General features: G+C 39.8%; 1 protein-coding gene across 2 annotated transcripts in view; it reads right to left on the bottom strand.

The window, feature by feature from the left end:
* The window catches only part of BTBD7 (BTB domain containing 7), a 129,459-nt gene extending 119,091 nt beyond the window's left edge, over window positions 1-10,368 (bottom strand). For both annotated transcript variants that reach the window (XM_037832011.1, XM_037832013.1), the window contains exon 1: window positions 10,304-10,368. The gene's annotated coding sequence lies outside the window, so the exon portion shown is untranslated. The remainder of the gene's footprint in view (window positions 1-10,303) is intronic.
* Window positions 10,369-13,172: the final 2,804 nt, after the last annotated feature.

Genomic DNA, 13,172 nt, shown 5'->3' with positions numbered 1-13,172 from the left:
CCAATCCCATTGTAACTCCTCATAAGCTACATTTTTATACAACTGTCTTCGAGATTCATGGGTTCTGGGTTATAGTTTGACAGTTTCAGGTATCCACCACCAGCTACCCCAATTCTTTAGAACCTAAAAAGGGTTGTCTAAATTGTGCATAAGAGTGCCCACCAGAGTGACCTCTCGGCTCCTTTTGGACTCTCTCTGCTACTGAAGCTTATTTCATTTCCTTTCACATCCCCCTTTTGGTCAAGAAGATGTTCTCCATCCCACAATGCCAGCTCTACATTCCTCCCCGGGAGTCATATTCCACGTTGCCAGGGAGATTCACTCCCCTGGGGGAACACACTTTCAATTGTGACAATAATCAAGGTATGAAGTGAGGAGGTTTGCACTAGGCTAGTGATGATATATTTAGAAAGAATATAACACGATGTGAAAACTGATTTTTTAATTTACTTAAATTTTGCGTTAAAAAATCAAGAAGTATTGCACAGAAAAGAATTAACATAGCAAGCCTGGTCTGCTATCCTTAGAAAGACCTGCTTACAAGGTTGGCCCTAGCTGGTGTCTAGGAGCTTGGATTTCAGGAGTGTTACCATCATTCCCTAACTGAAAAACTGGTAAGGGTTGTTTACCGTTCCTAAACTGTCTGCCTAAACAACATGCTGTATGTTGAATATGTGCTTTCCTTCTAGGAGTCTGGAATTTCGGTATATGCCAGTCAGAGGCTGCCTATGTAACCAGCCCCCAATTAAAATTCTGAGTGCTGAGTCCCATGGGCTTCCCTAGAAAACAATTTTTTCACAAGTTGATGCTGGAAAAATTAAGCACACCATGTGTGACTCCACTGAGAGAAGACTCCTGGAAATTTGTGCCTGGTTTCCTGTGGACTTTGCCCATGCACCTTTCCCCTTTGCTGATTTTGCTTTGTATCCTTTGGCGGTAATAAACTTTAACTGCGAGTATAACAGTTTTTCTGAGTCCCGCAAGTCCTGGTGAATCATCGAGCCTTAGGGTGGTCTTAAGGACCCCTGACACAAACTTCAAACTGGAAACAACCCAAATCACCATCAACAGGAGAAGAGATAAACTGCGAAAATAAACAAACTACAGCTACATGTCACAACATGAAATTAATTTAACAGTCAATATTAAGTGAAAATGAAAGTCACAAAGGAATATCTACTATATGATTTAATTTACAAAGTTCGAAAAAGACAAAATAAAACTACAGTGTTTTGGAATGAATATCTAGGTGGTATTCAGGTATAAAGCTATTTTTTAAAAACCAGGAAGAAATTACCACAGAAATTGTTAGGCTTGGGAAGAGGCATGAGGGAGGATTTGGAGTGTTTACAGTATTTTATTTCATGACCATGGTGGTGTTAGCTTTAAAATAATCTGTTAAAAAGTAATTTATTCAACTTATATTTATATAATGTATTTCTCTGTGTGTGTTTTCTTTCACAATAAAAAATGTTTTGTTTGGTGCTTGTACAGATTCGAAAGTTGTCAGTTGAAACCTTGGAATTAAGTCCATTTCCTAAAGAAAAGGATATAGAAGAATGAACGGAAGGCTAACTGCTGAGCCATAGGAAATGCTGATGATCTGGCAGCTGAAAACGAAAGAGAACTAAATAAAGGAAAACATGGAAAACACTAATCAGACTGGTCGGTGACCAGGATAGGCTGCAAGGAAGAAGTGGCATTTGAATAAGGTTTACTCCAAATTGAGAGATCATCCCTTTTGTATTGATACCAGAGAGTTTTGGATATACTTCTACTACAGTACTTATCACTCTATAAGGGAATTAATTGCTAAGCATTGCATGCCTTCAAACAGACAAGTTTCTAAAGTACTGGGTGTGTGTCCTATTTCAGTAACTATGTATTCCAAGTAGCTTGAAGAGTGCCTGGCTCATAGGGGACTCTTAATAAACAAGGTGCTTAGAAAGGGAGAAGAAAAAATAGGAAAGGTCTATATCAGAGAAGTCAAGAAAGAAGACAATGTAAAGAATCCCATGTTTAGTTTTGAATTTTCTTCCTTTTCCCTCTTTTTTCTCCTACCTTTAGCAACCTCTCCAGTAACCACTGTTTCTGCGAAATTCCTTCCACACTATTGTTACCTCCTCATTATTCCTTCCACAAACATCTAAGCACCCGTGATGTGCAAAGCACTTGGCCAGATACTGTTAGGGATACAACAATGAGCTTACAGTCTAGTACAGGACATATTTCACACAGACAAGAAACACCAAAGGTGCAAGAGACGGATAGAGAGAGAGAAAATATGAGTAAGGCACAGGAGTTAAAGGAGGATGATTAGGAAAGGTTTTCATGGAAACATGGCATCTGTTCTAGTCCTTGAAAGACGTTAAAATTTAAACATGGAGAAATAAAGGTAGGGCATTTCAACAGAGAGAACAGCTTAAGTAAAGACAGAGGAGTGCGGAATTAGTACACATATGAGGGACAACCTATAAGTGCTAGGAAATGAGGTCTGGCTGCAAAAAAAGTACAGTAGTACCCAAACACTGCCTATGTATAATCATTCCAATACATACAATTTCTTAAAATATACCCTATTCTTCTTTTTCTTATTTTAAAAATAACCACAAATTACTACATTTGTAATTAATTAGAAATTAATTACAAATGATCTATATTTCAACACTTCACACAGGGACACCATGTGAAAAGGAAGCTTACAAAGCACCAGTTTTTTGAGCTGCAGAGTGATATTGTTATACAGGGCTAAAAGAAGTTAACTGATTATAAAATGGGATTGTAACTACCTCTGGTGGGTGTGCAATATATTTCAAAACCACAATTTACTTGATCATAAAAAGCATGCTCTATATGAAAAAGACTATTTACTCATACATGCACTGTGTGAAAGGTTCTGAAAAGAATTTAATTAAAACATCTTTGAGCTCAAATAAGATAACTTTCATTCATTTAAATATTTTCCGAGCATCTACTATGTGCTATCTACACAGGGATATAACAATGAATAAGACAGACATAATTTTTGCTGTTAAGATTCTTGAGGAAATAAAATTCTACATGTAGAGTTCAGTGGGAAAGGGTGGTGGCTGCAGTTAGATATGAGCTTAGGGAGGAAGCAAAGGCAGGACGATTTGTGACAAGGAACTTGGACTTTAAGCCTTGGTCCATGAAAAGAAGTTTGGACTTTACTCTAGAGGGAGAGCTGTTTGTTATTGGTGTTTTATTAGCATATACTATTGCTTGAATTAAGTGACATACTTTTTCTTATTCAAGAATTAATGCCCATAAGACACAAAAAAACAATCATGCAGAAGGGAGATTTTTGCTTAAATACTCGTCTAAACCCCAACAGCATTAAAGTCATTACTTAATTTTGAAAAGTTTACTGAGAAAAAAGGAGGAATGCCTAAGCACCTATATTCCAAACACCATATTAAGGGTTGTCATATAGATTACTTTAATTCATCATTCTCTTTGAGGAAGATGGTAATACTCACTTTGCAAATGTGGCAAGTAAAGCACAGGGATATTAACTTGTCCAAAGTAAAAAGTTAACAAACAACTAGACATCAAAACAAGAAAAGTTCTTCTTCGCCAAATATGACAAAATTTGCCTGTGCTGGTTTGAAGCTGTTCTGTATCAGAGAAAAGGTCATGTTCTTTTGATCCATTCCTGTGGGTGGGACCAGCCATGTGTTTTGCTCTCTGACAGAGGAACCCTGAATGCCAGTGTCTTTTCTTCAGAGAAAGTATCATCCTGTTGATGCCTTAATTGGGATATTTTCATGGCCTCCGAACTCAAAATTTGTAAACTAATAAACCCCTATTGTAAAAGCCAATTCATTTCTGATACATTGCATTCCAGCAGCTTTAGGAAACCCAAACACTGCCTATCTACAATCATCCCAATACATACAATTTCTTAAAATATATCCTATTCTTCTTTTTCTTATTTTAAAAAATACTTTTTTTATTTAAAAATAACCACAAATTACTACATTAAAATTTCATTTATCTGACTGAAGCCAACACATGGTGAAGTATAGAGTCTAGAAATTTTAACTTTCTTTCTCTGTCCCTCCTCCCTTGTCAGACTTTATTGTTAAAGCATGTGACAGAACTATGACTCCACAATTAAGGTTATAATGAGACTCGTCCATCATAAACTACTACATTTGCTACAAACATCTAGTTCTACCACTAAAATTTTTGCTTACCAGAAAATTCTCATGTCTAGTCTCAAACAAGCAACAAATATTTTGGGAAAGTCAAGACAAAAATAATAGGTCTTAAGAAGCACATTATTGAATTTTCTCCAAAGAATAATGCACAAATGCATCCCAAATTAAACAGACCTAAATATAACTTCAAAACATAGGGAGGGACTGAGGAGCTGGGGGAAAATGTGGAAGTGTTGGACTTCCTCACCTGGATTGCTGCTGTTCTCACAAACACTGAGGACTGACAGTTTGGTATGCTGAGCCCTCTATCTTGGGGCTTGCCCTTATGAAGCACGTCACTGCAAAGGAGAGGGTGCCTAAGAGTCTCACCCTGAGTACCTCTTTGTTGCTCAGACATGGCCCTTTCTTTCTAGCTAAGCCAACTTGGCAGGTGAACTCACAGCCCTCCCCCCCCAATATGGGACCTGACTCCCAGGGGCATAAATCTCCCTGGCAATGCAGGATATGACTCCGGGGATGAATGTGGACCCGGCATTGTAGGATTGAGGACATCTTCTTGACCAAAAGGGGGCTGTGAAATGAAACGAAATCAAGTTTCACTGGCTGAGAGATTTCAAATGGAGTTGAGGTCACTCTGGCGGACATTTTTACGCACCATATAAATAATGCTTTGTAGGTTTTAATGTCTTGGAACTGCTAGAAGTAAATATCTGAAACCATCAAACTCCAACCCAGTAGCCTTGACTCTTGAAGACATTTGTGTAACAATGTAGCTTACATGGGGTGACAGTGTGATTGTGAAAACCTTGTGGATCTCACTCCCTTTATCCAGTGTATGGATAGATGAGTAGAAAAATGGGGACAAAAACTAAATGAAAAATAGGGATGGGGGATGATTTGTGTGTTTTTACTTTTGTTTTTTATTTTTACTCTTATTCTTTCTGGTGTAAGGAAAATGTTCAAAAATAGATCAGGGTGATGAATGCATAACTATTTGATGGTACTCTGAACACTGACTGTACACCATGGATGACTGTATGGTATGTGAATATATCTCAATAAAATTGAATTTAGTTGAAAAAAAAAACAGGGATGAAAATGACACATATTATATTTGAAGTTAGTTCTGGCATTTAAGTGTTCCCTTGAAAGAGAGAGAGACAGAGACAGAGAGAGATAGAGATAGAGAGATAGAGCCATAGCGCGAGAGAGACAGAGAGGAAATAGCACTCTAAGAGCACAATTCACTAATGCCCCCTTCAAGATTCCTGTTTTAAATTTCATGAAATTTAAGGGACTATAACCAGAAGAGACTGTCAAAATTTTTATCTAAGTGAAAATTTCTAGATAATAATGAAGGGCAAGCAAAGAAAAATTTGCATGTCTGGTTTAATTGATTTTTCCATTTCCACTTTAGTTTAAAGACAATAACATACCTTTTATTTACAAAAAATATTATTTACAAATCACTTTTTCATGTTATTGTTTCATCCGAATAATTGACTTACTGAATGTCTGTTATGTACCAGACACTATGCTATGTCCTGTACGCTTTGTTTTAAACAAGTGATCATAATATACTGTGATAAGGGCTGAAAGAGAGGTCCAAAATATTAAGAGAGTGTTTGTTCGTAAAGATAACATTTGAATTGGGTATTTAAGAATAAGAGGACTGTAATGATCAGATTTTTTTTATGGCAAGTAACTCCAAAGAAGCGGCCTAAACAAAAGAAAGATATCTCTCATGAGCATTTCAATGGTAGGGCAGGCTCCAGGCCTAGTACAGTAGGTGGCTAAATGACCTTATCAAGGACCCAGATTCATTCTACCTCCCTGCTCTGCCATCCTCAGGGCAGGCTTCATTCCTCACAGTCACAAGGTGGCTACCAGTGGCTTTTGGGGCCACCCAATCCCTTGTTTGTGCACAATAATGGAAAGAATCCTCCTTCCCACATACAGGTCTCCTTCCCTTCAATCTGACTGGGACAAATAACAGTTTTAAAGGAAATGCCATGAGCTGATTGGTTTGTACTAAGCGAAATCTACTCCAAGAATTGGTTATGTCATCTTCTTTAGTCTCCTGGATACATGAACAAAAACAGATTTCTGTCAGAAAGAAGAGGGAAGTGGATACTAGGTGGGCAGCTGACAGAGTTAAAGACAAAGAATAAGGGGAACTCCAAGCACTGGAATAAACACATGAAAAACACAGAGGCATAGGGAATGAGAAACAGTTTGGTATGTCTAGAGTGACAGGAAATAGAAGGCTGGACTCAATATAAATTCTAGTGAGTACGGACTTTAACTTACAGACAATGGCAAGTTAGCACAGGTTTTTAAGTAGAGAAGTAACACGCTTCAATCGGGTTTTTCGGAAACATAATTGTGGTACGAATACAGAAAATAGCCCAGAAGAGGAGAGAGCAGGAGAACAAATGGCAGACTTAGCTAATAGGCTATTCAACAGTCCACACAACTAAGACAGTGGTATTAGGGAGGAAGAGGTTGAAATAAAAAACTATTCACAAGATAGAAAAGCTACTATGTAAGACATTGCTATCTCACATAGCATAGGAAATTCCTCATAGATGAGGAAATTGAGCCTCAGACAGGTTAAATGACTGAAGATCCCAAAGTTATAAGCAGCAGTCAGAATGTGAATAGAGGTTTGATTCCCAGTCCAATGGGAATCAACTCTACCTAAAAACTCAACAATGGGCAAAAAAGAATGCTCTGAGTCCTGTGATTTAAACTATATTCTGTGTGTTGGATTAAATTGATTCCTATTTATTCAAACATTAACATTACTAATGTCACGTTAATGGATTTAATGTCAATTTATAAAAGTTAGTACATTATATGTTTCCAAAGTTTCTATATTATTTGAGACAGTAAGGACAATGTGAAAGATGTAATCTATAATGTCAAATTTAGAGTGTCAAAATTTTAAAAATAAAAAAAATTAAAAGCCACAACATTTTGCAAGAAATGAAATTTGAACTTGATTTGCAAACATTGCAGTACTGAACGTTTGTTTCATTATAAATCTGGAGTCAGCAGGCACTTGAAACGTTTCTTTCAAATCATGCTTCCCTTTGAAATTTTGGATTCTGATAACTAACTTCCATTAGTATCACCTTAAGAAGAAAATTATGTTACCTCACTTTTAAAAAGATACCTGCTTTAGAAAAAGTCACTTGCCTGTTTCTTTCTAGAGTGGAGAAGTTTGATTTTGTTTTGTTTTGTTTTACCATTGTATCAAGACTGTGAACAGGAAAGATGGTTTAAAAAATAAATAAAAATAAGCATTCTTCCATTAAAAAATTATAAACAGCATACTTTTTAGCTTATTGGGTTAAACCTTAAGAATTTTGCTTCTTGATTCAATTAATAGCTTTAGGGAGCACCTATGTGCCAAGCACTACACTTGGTGCTGGAAATACAGTTATGAGTACAATTGATCGAGTTCCTGCCGTTATAGGGCTTATAGGGTTGTGGGAGAGACTGACAATCAAATAGTCATACAAATAAATGCCTCAATAACTATAGTATGAATTTTCTTCAGCCTGAAAGATATGACTTCCAAATGTACAAAGATAATGCCTAAAATATCAATTTGGCAATACTGTCATTCTGTCAACACCAAACTTTTCTCATTTAGCAGGCTAGAAACTTTCTCCTTCAGCCCCAGTAACTAAATTTTTTTCTTAAAAAAATATATGCTATGCCATCCTTCCTACTGACTCTATCCTGGTCTACGATCTCATCTCTTCATATTCAGACAACCGCACTAGCTACTAACCCCTGGTCAATTTCATTCTCTTCTCATTCTAACAACCTGAACATCCCTGACAGGTTCATCTTCAGCTGGCTTATTACATTAATCTTTGGTCTCCACACTTGCAATGGTTCCCCATACCTTTCACAAGAGGACAAAAATCCAAATCCCCTTATTTCAACACTCAAACTTTTCAACAGATACTCTTCCAACTGTCTAGCATTTTCTTTTTAGTCTCCCCAAGAAATTCAGTTTTCAGTTCATTCCAGTCTCCTATCCTTCCCCAAATCTAACCTCCATTTTATACTTTTGCTCTTCCCCAACAAAATAACTGCTCCAACCTCTCTGTAAATCTCAACTATTACAGGTCAACTATTCTAAGCTCTCACTCTTCTCCTATCTTGAACATCTACAGCATTCTTTGTACTCACTAGATTATCTTCTAAACTCATGGGGGTCCACCTTATGTTTCCAATAAGAATGTGAGGACAATGTCTACATACCACACATCTTTCCTTTCTCCCACAGCACCTAGTATAATGCAAAATACAAACCAGATCTTCAATAATCACTTGTGTAATTGAACCCAAAGTTCAATTTTGGATGTGTGAGTTTCAGTGACTAGAATATGAAATCAGAAATATTAGGCATTATTGTATTTCTGCAGGTTAACCTGTGACACACAACAAACAAAACTGCTGTGACTCAACAAGAAGATACATGAAAGTCTGGCAGTATAACCTGGCAAACACAACACAGGTTCTTTAAATCCTAAAATTAGAGTCTGATACAAAGAGCTGGTTTAAAGTGCCGGTGTTAGGGCACAGATCCACGTAGTAGTTTTGTCACCAATGGGTTTTACTGAATTAATGCAAGAATAAACCATGCTATAAATGGGCTAAAATATAGTCAAGGGCTATGAAAACACTAAATGAAATGTCATTCAATTTTTATTAAATTCAGGTTAAGAAAAAAATTTTCAACAGTCAGAGGTAACTGACTGTAGCTGTCAGAATCGGAGTGAACTCTCTCATCTCTGCTTTCAACTTTATTGCACAAAGACCTAGGGATGGGGATGAGTAGTGGTGGTAGAGAATGCAATCAGGGAAGAACAAAAGGCCCAGAAGTGTGGTGAAAATAGCTCTCTCAATGGAGCACAGAGACTCCTGGGTCTTCCCTTGGCCCAATCCATTCCAGATGTAGGACCCTAGGCAAGTTACTCATCTCTCCCAGCCTAGGTTCCCAGCTCTAAAACAAGTCACACCAGATTTCTAAAGCGTTTTCTAACTCTAAAATACCAGGACAAGTCTAATCACAGCTATCATTAAAATGTACGATTCCTGCAATGCAATCTCAAATCTTCCTTTTCTTCCACATTTCTGAAAGCAAGTAATTTATTTCAGCAATCTAAAAGAAACGGATGCTATTTAGAGACAGAAGATTGTTAATTGAAAAAGCTAAGAAATTCTGTAAAAATGCCTATTTCCTCGTTACAGCAAGATGTTTCAGCACAGGAAACAGTGTTCTAGTAAAGATAATCAAGACTGCTTCTGTAAATTAGGCCTAACCCAGAGGACTTATTATCCGTGATGGTCTGTGAAGAAGTGCTACTGTAATTCAAAGCAGAAACAACACTCCTCAGAGCTGCTCCAAAAACGGTGAGAAAGTTCTCATCCTCGGGGTAAGGCTAGTAAACAGCTGTGCAATTGAAAAGGTACTGAGAAATGCACGCATTTTGCTATTCAAGTACTTCAAGCACACCCGGTAATTGTCTCCCTCCTCACCTGTCAAAGCCCAACTCCAGTTTTATCCCCAAACAGTAACTTACCCGGACAATCTAATTTCTCCCCCTGGAAGCAGCCGTCCACAGGCCTGTTTCCTTCCCAATCCCGGGACGGCCGCTCTCAAGCCCACCTCGGGGAGGTCTCAGCCCCGCACCGGGGTAAACACACGCCCGAGTCTCGGGAGCGGGTTCTCCGCGTCCTGGGAACGCCGGGTCCCGCCCCTCGAAGCCCGGAGCCGGCCTGGCCGCTACCTCGGCCACCTCGGACCGTTCTTGCCAACCCGAACGCCACACCTCACACCTCGGTCCCCGGGACGGCCGCGCACAGCCCAGCCCGCCCCTCGGAGCGCACAGGGACCGGCCAGTCCGGCGCCGCCGCCGCCTCAGCTCCAGACGGACGACTCCCCCTTCTTCGTCCGGCGCCCCAGCGACTCCCGCGACGGGCCCAACCCGGACGCCCCCACCGCCCAGGGACAGTCCCTTCCTCGCCGGGACGCCCCGCGCCGCGCCGAGAAGAGCCTCGGCTCCACAGTCTCCGAGACACCGACGGACACTTACCCCGGAGGCTCCTCCTGCCGCTGTTACTGCTGCTTCCGCCGCTGGGACCGCTGCTGCCGCCCCCGCCGCCGCCGCCACCAGCAGCGCCATCCGCACCGGCGCCAGCACCCCCAGCCATGCTCCTCCTGTCACCGCCGCTCTCTCTGCTCCTGTCAGTGGCTCAGGCTCCGGGACCGCTCCAGGTTCCCCTCGCCGCCATCTTGACTCCTACAGGGAGCAGGAGGGGCTCGGTTCGGCGCGGCCTTCGGGCGCCTGCGCGGCGCTGCGGAGCCAGCCCGGACACCCGCCCATCCCCGCCGTCGCCGCGCCCAGAATCACGTGGTCCGACGGCGGCGCGCGCGCCGAGGCGGGCCTTGGAAGCGCGTTCGCGGGACCCGGGAGCGACCCCGAAGCCGGGCGCATGCGCATCAGTCCCGCGAGTGACGCGTCTGCTTGTTCAGTTTGTAGGTTGTTGAGCATCTCGCATATTCCAGGGAATTGTGATGAATTTTACATATAACAGGATGGAATTATGATAACTACATTACAGTTCGACCACTTCTACCATTTCATGTTTCAATTCGGCGTTGGGCCCAGAGCGGCCCGCATCCTTTGCCTTTGATTGATTGCACACAATGCACCGTGTTTCCAGAGAGGATTACGCTGCGGCTTAAAAGTGTTTTCCTAGAACCTTGGCGTTTCGGTGGCTTCTTTTTGGCAGTTTTATCTTAAGCACCTGCTTGCGTGGCACTTTTACATTTGCCACCTTGCTAATTGTATATATAAAATAGGTTGAAAAAAAATCTTAAAAAGACATTGAAAAGTTTTCCTCCACAAGATACACTCCTAAACAAAGGTCAAAAACTGATGAAAGTACACAGTAGCCACACGGGAAGGCCAAATCGCTGTTCCCTAGATGCCCTTTGCTGGGAATTTCCAATAATTTCAGCGGTGCAATAACAAAAATGCCCAATATTTATGGAGCACCTTACAGTTTTCAAAACACGGTTTAATGCATGGTTTCGTTTGAAGGCCAAAACCACCCTTTGAGGTAGTCAGAACGGGTATTATTATCGCCGTTTTATAGCTAAGGTAACAAGCTCAGAAATACCAAGTTGTTTGCCCAACGGTAGAAACAGCATGAATAAGTGGGCAAGCCAAGACTAGATACAGCCTGAAGATCTGACTCTAGTCACCGGGCACCATTACACAACACTGTCCTCTATTATGCCTTAGCAATTAGTTATGAATTTGTCTCTGAGAATTTATTTAAAACCCTCTTCAGAGTATTTGCATTTTCACTTTCTACTTCCCTTTTAAGAAACACATTTTCTGTCACAATCCTTTTTTGTTGTTCTCAAGCTACCTTTAAGCTCCAAAGAATGAGAGCCATTTGGGATTGTTTGAAGTGTTTTTAACCATCTCTTGATCCTTTGTTATTTTATATGCTTTGTTATTATGTTGGGGGGGATTATATATATCTTTTTACATCCTTCAGTGGAAGAACTTGAGCTCTTTAAATGTCGTGGCTGCTTTTCTCTGGACTTTCTTTAGATTTGTTACACCTTTCTTGTGCTCATTCATCACCTCCTTACTTCCTTGGAAAGATACCTCTTTTCAGTTGGTCTTAATTTCATTTTTTCCTTTCACCCTGTGTATCTATCCTATCCCAATCTTTGAAGGTTTGCAGATTGTAGCAGAGATTGTAGTAGTCCCTTGACCAAAAAAGGATTCCCCTTTAACTGGTAAGATTCTCTTAAACTGAGCACACAGCTGTGGGCAGTGGGCAGGAAGTGCACAGAAAAGTGAAGAATTCAAGGGAAATACCTCTAGCTAGTTGGAGGAAAGAATTGGTTCTGGATGTCTACCTCCTAATCCCTTACAGTATTATACTTTCTCTAACTGTATAATTTAAACTTATCTAAATTGAAACCACCTACAGCTATTTGCCCTTTATTTATCTTAATCGGCTAAATATTGCATTAACTGAAAGCGCTGGTACATGCAAACTGAAAATTCCATTGTCCATGCCTCTTCTTGATAATTTATTAAAATATTAAATAAGATGGGTCTCCACTCTTAAACTTTCTCATTTATTTCTAACCTTCATTACTTGACTTTGATTCTGTTTCCACAATTTAAAAAATAAAATTAAAACAATACCAACATTCTAAAACAATACCAAGCATTCTAGGTAATTCCAGGAATCGCCATTCTTCTAAGAACCTTTGATCTGGAAATCTATCAAAGGCTTTTTGAAAAGCCAAATAGTATCTGCTGGTTCCACCTTTTCCTTTTGCCTATCTGCACATTGGGAGAACTCTGGTAGGTTAGTTGAATATGATTCTCCATCACAGAAATTGTGCATCAGTATTCCGTGATTCTTTCTGCTCTTTAATTCACCCACCCTGATTTTCTTATTATACCACTTAGGAGCTATGTTATCAGGGTACTGAACTTACTCAAGTAACACATTCATCAGTTTAAGTGCTAAGGCTTAGATTTGTCTATTTCATTCGATCTGTCACGTATTTTTTAAAGCACACAATACCATGTGTCAAGCAAGGTGCTAGAAGCCAAGGATTTAAAAAGTAAATTGTAATCCAGTATCCTTGATTCTTGAAGGTGATTGTATAACTATATAGCTTTTAACATGTGACTATGTAATTGTGAAAACCTTGCTACTGACACTCTCGTTATCCAGTGTATTGACAGATGCATAAAAAAATAAAGACAAAAAATGAATAAGTAATGGGGGGGTGATAGGGGTATGGGATGTTTTGGGTGTTCTCTTCTATTTTTATTCTTATTTTTGTGTTCTTGGAGTAATGAAAATATTACAAAATTGATTGAGGTGATGAATGCACACTATGATGATACCATGAAACAC

Source organism: Choloepus didactylus, chromosome 4 (genome assembly GCF_015220235.1).
Source record: "Choloepus didactylus isolate mChoDid1 chromosome 4, mChoDid1.pri, whole genome shotgun sequence".
NCBI classification, from domain to species: domain Eukaryota; kingdom Metazoa; phylum Chordata; class Mammalia; order Pilosa; family Megalonychidae; genus Choloepus; species Choloepus didactylus.
This window is presented reverse-complemented; position numbering and strand designations above follow the sequence as displayed.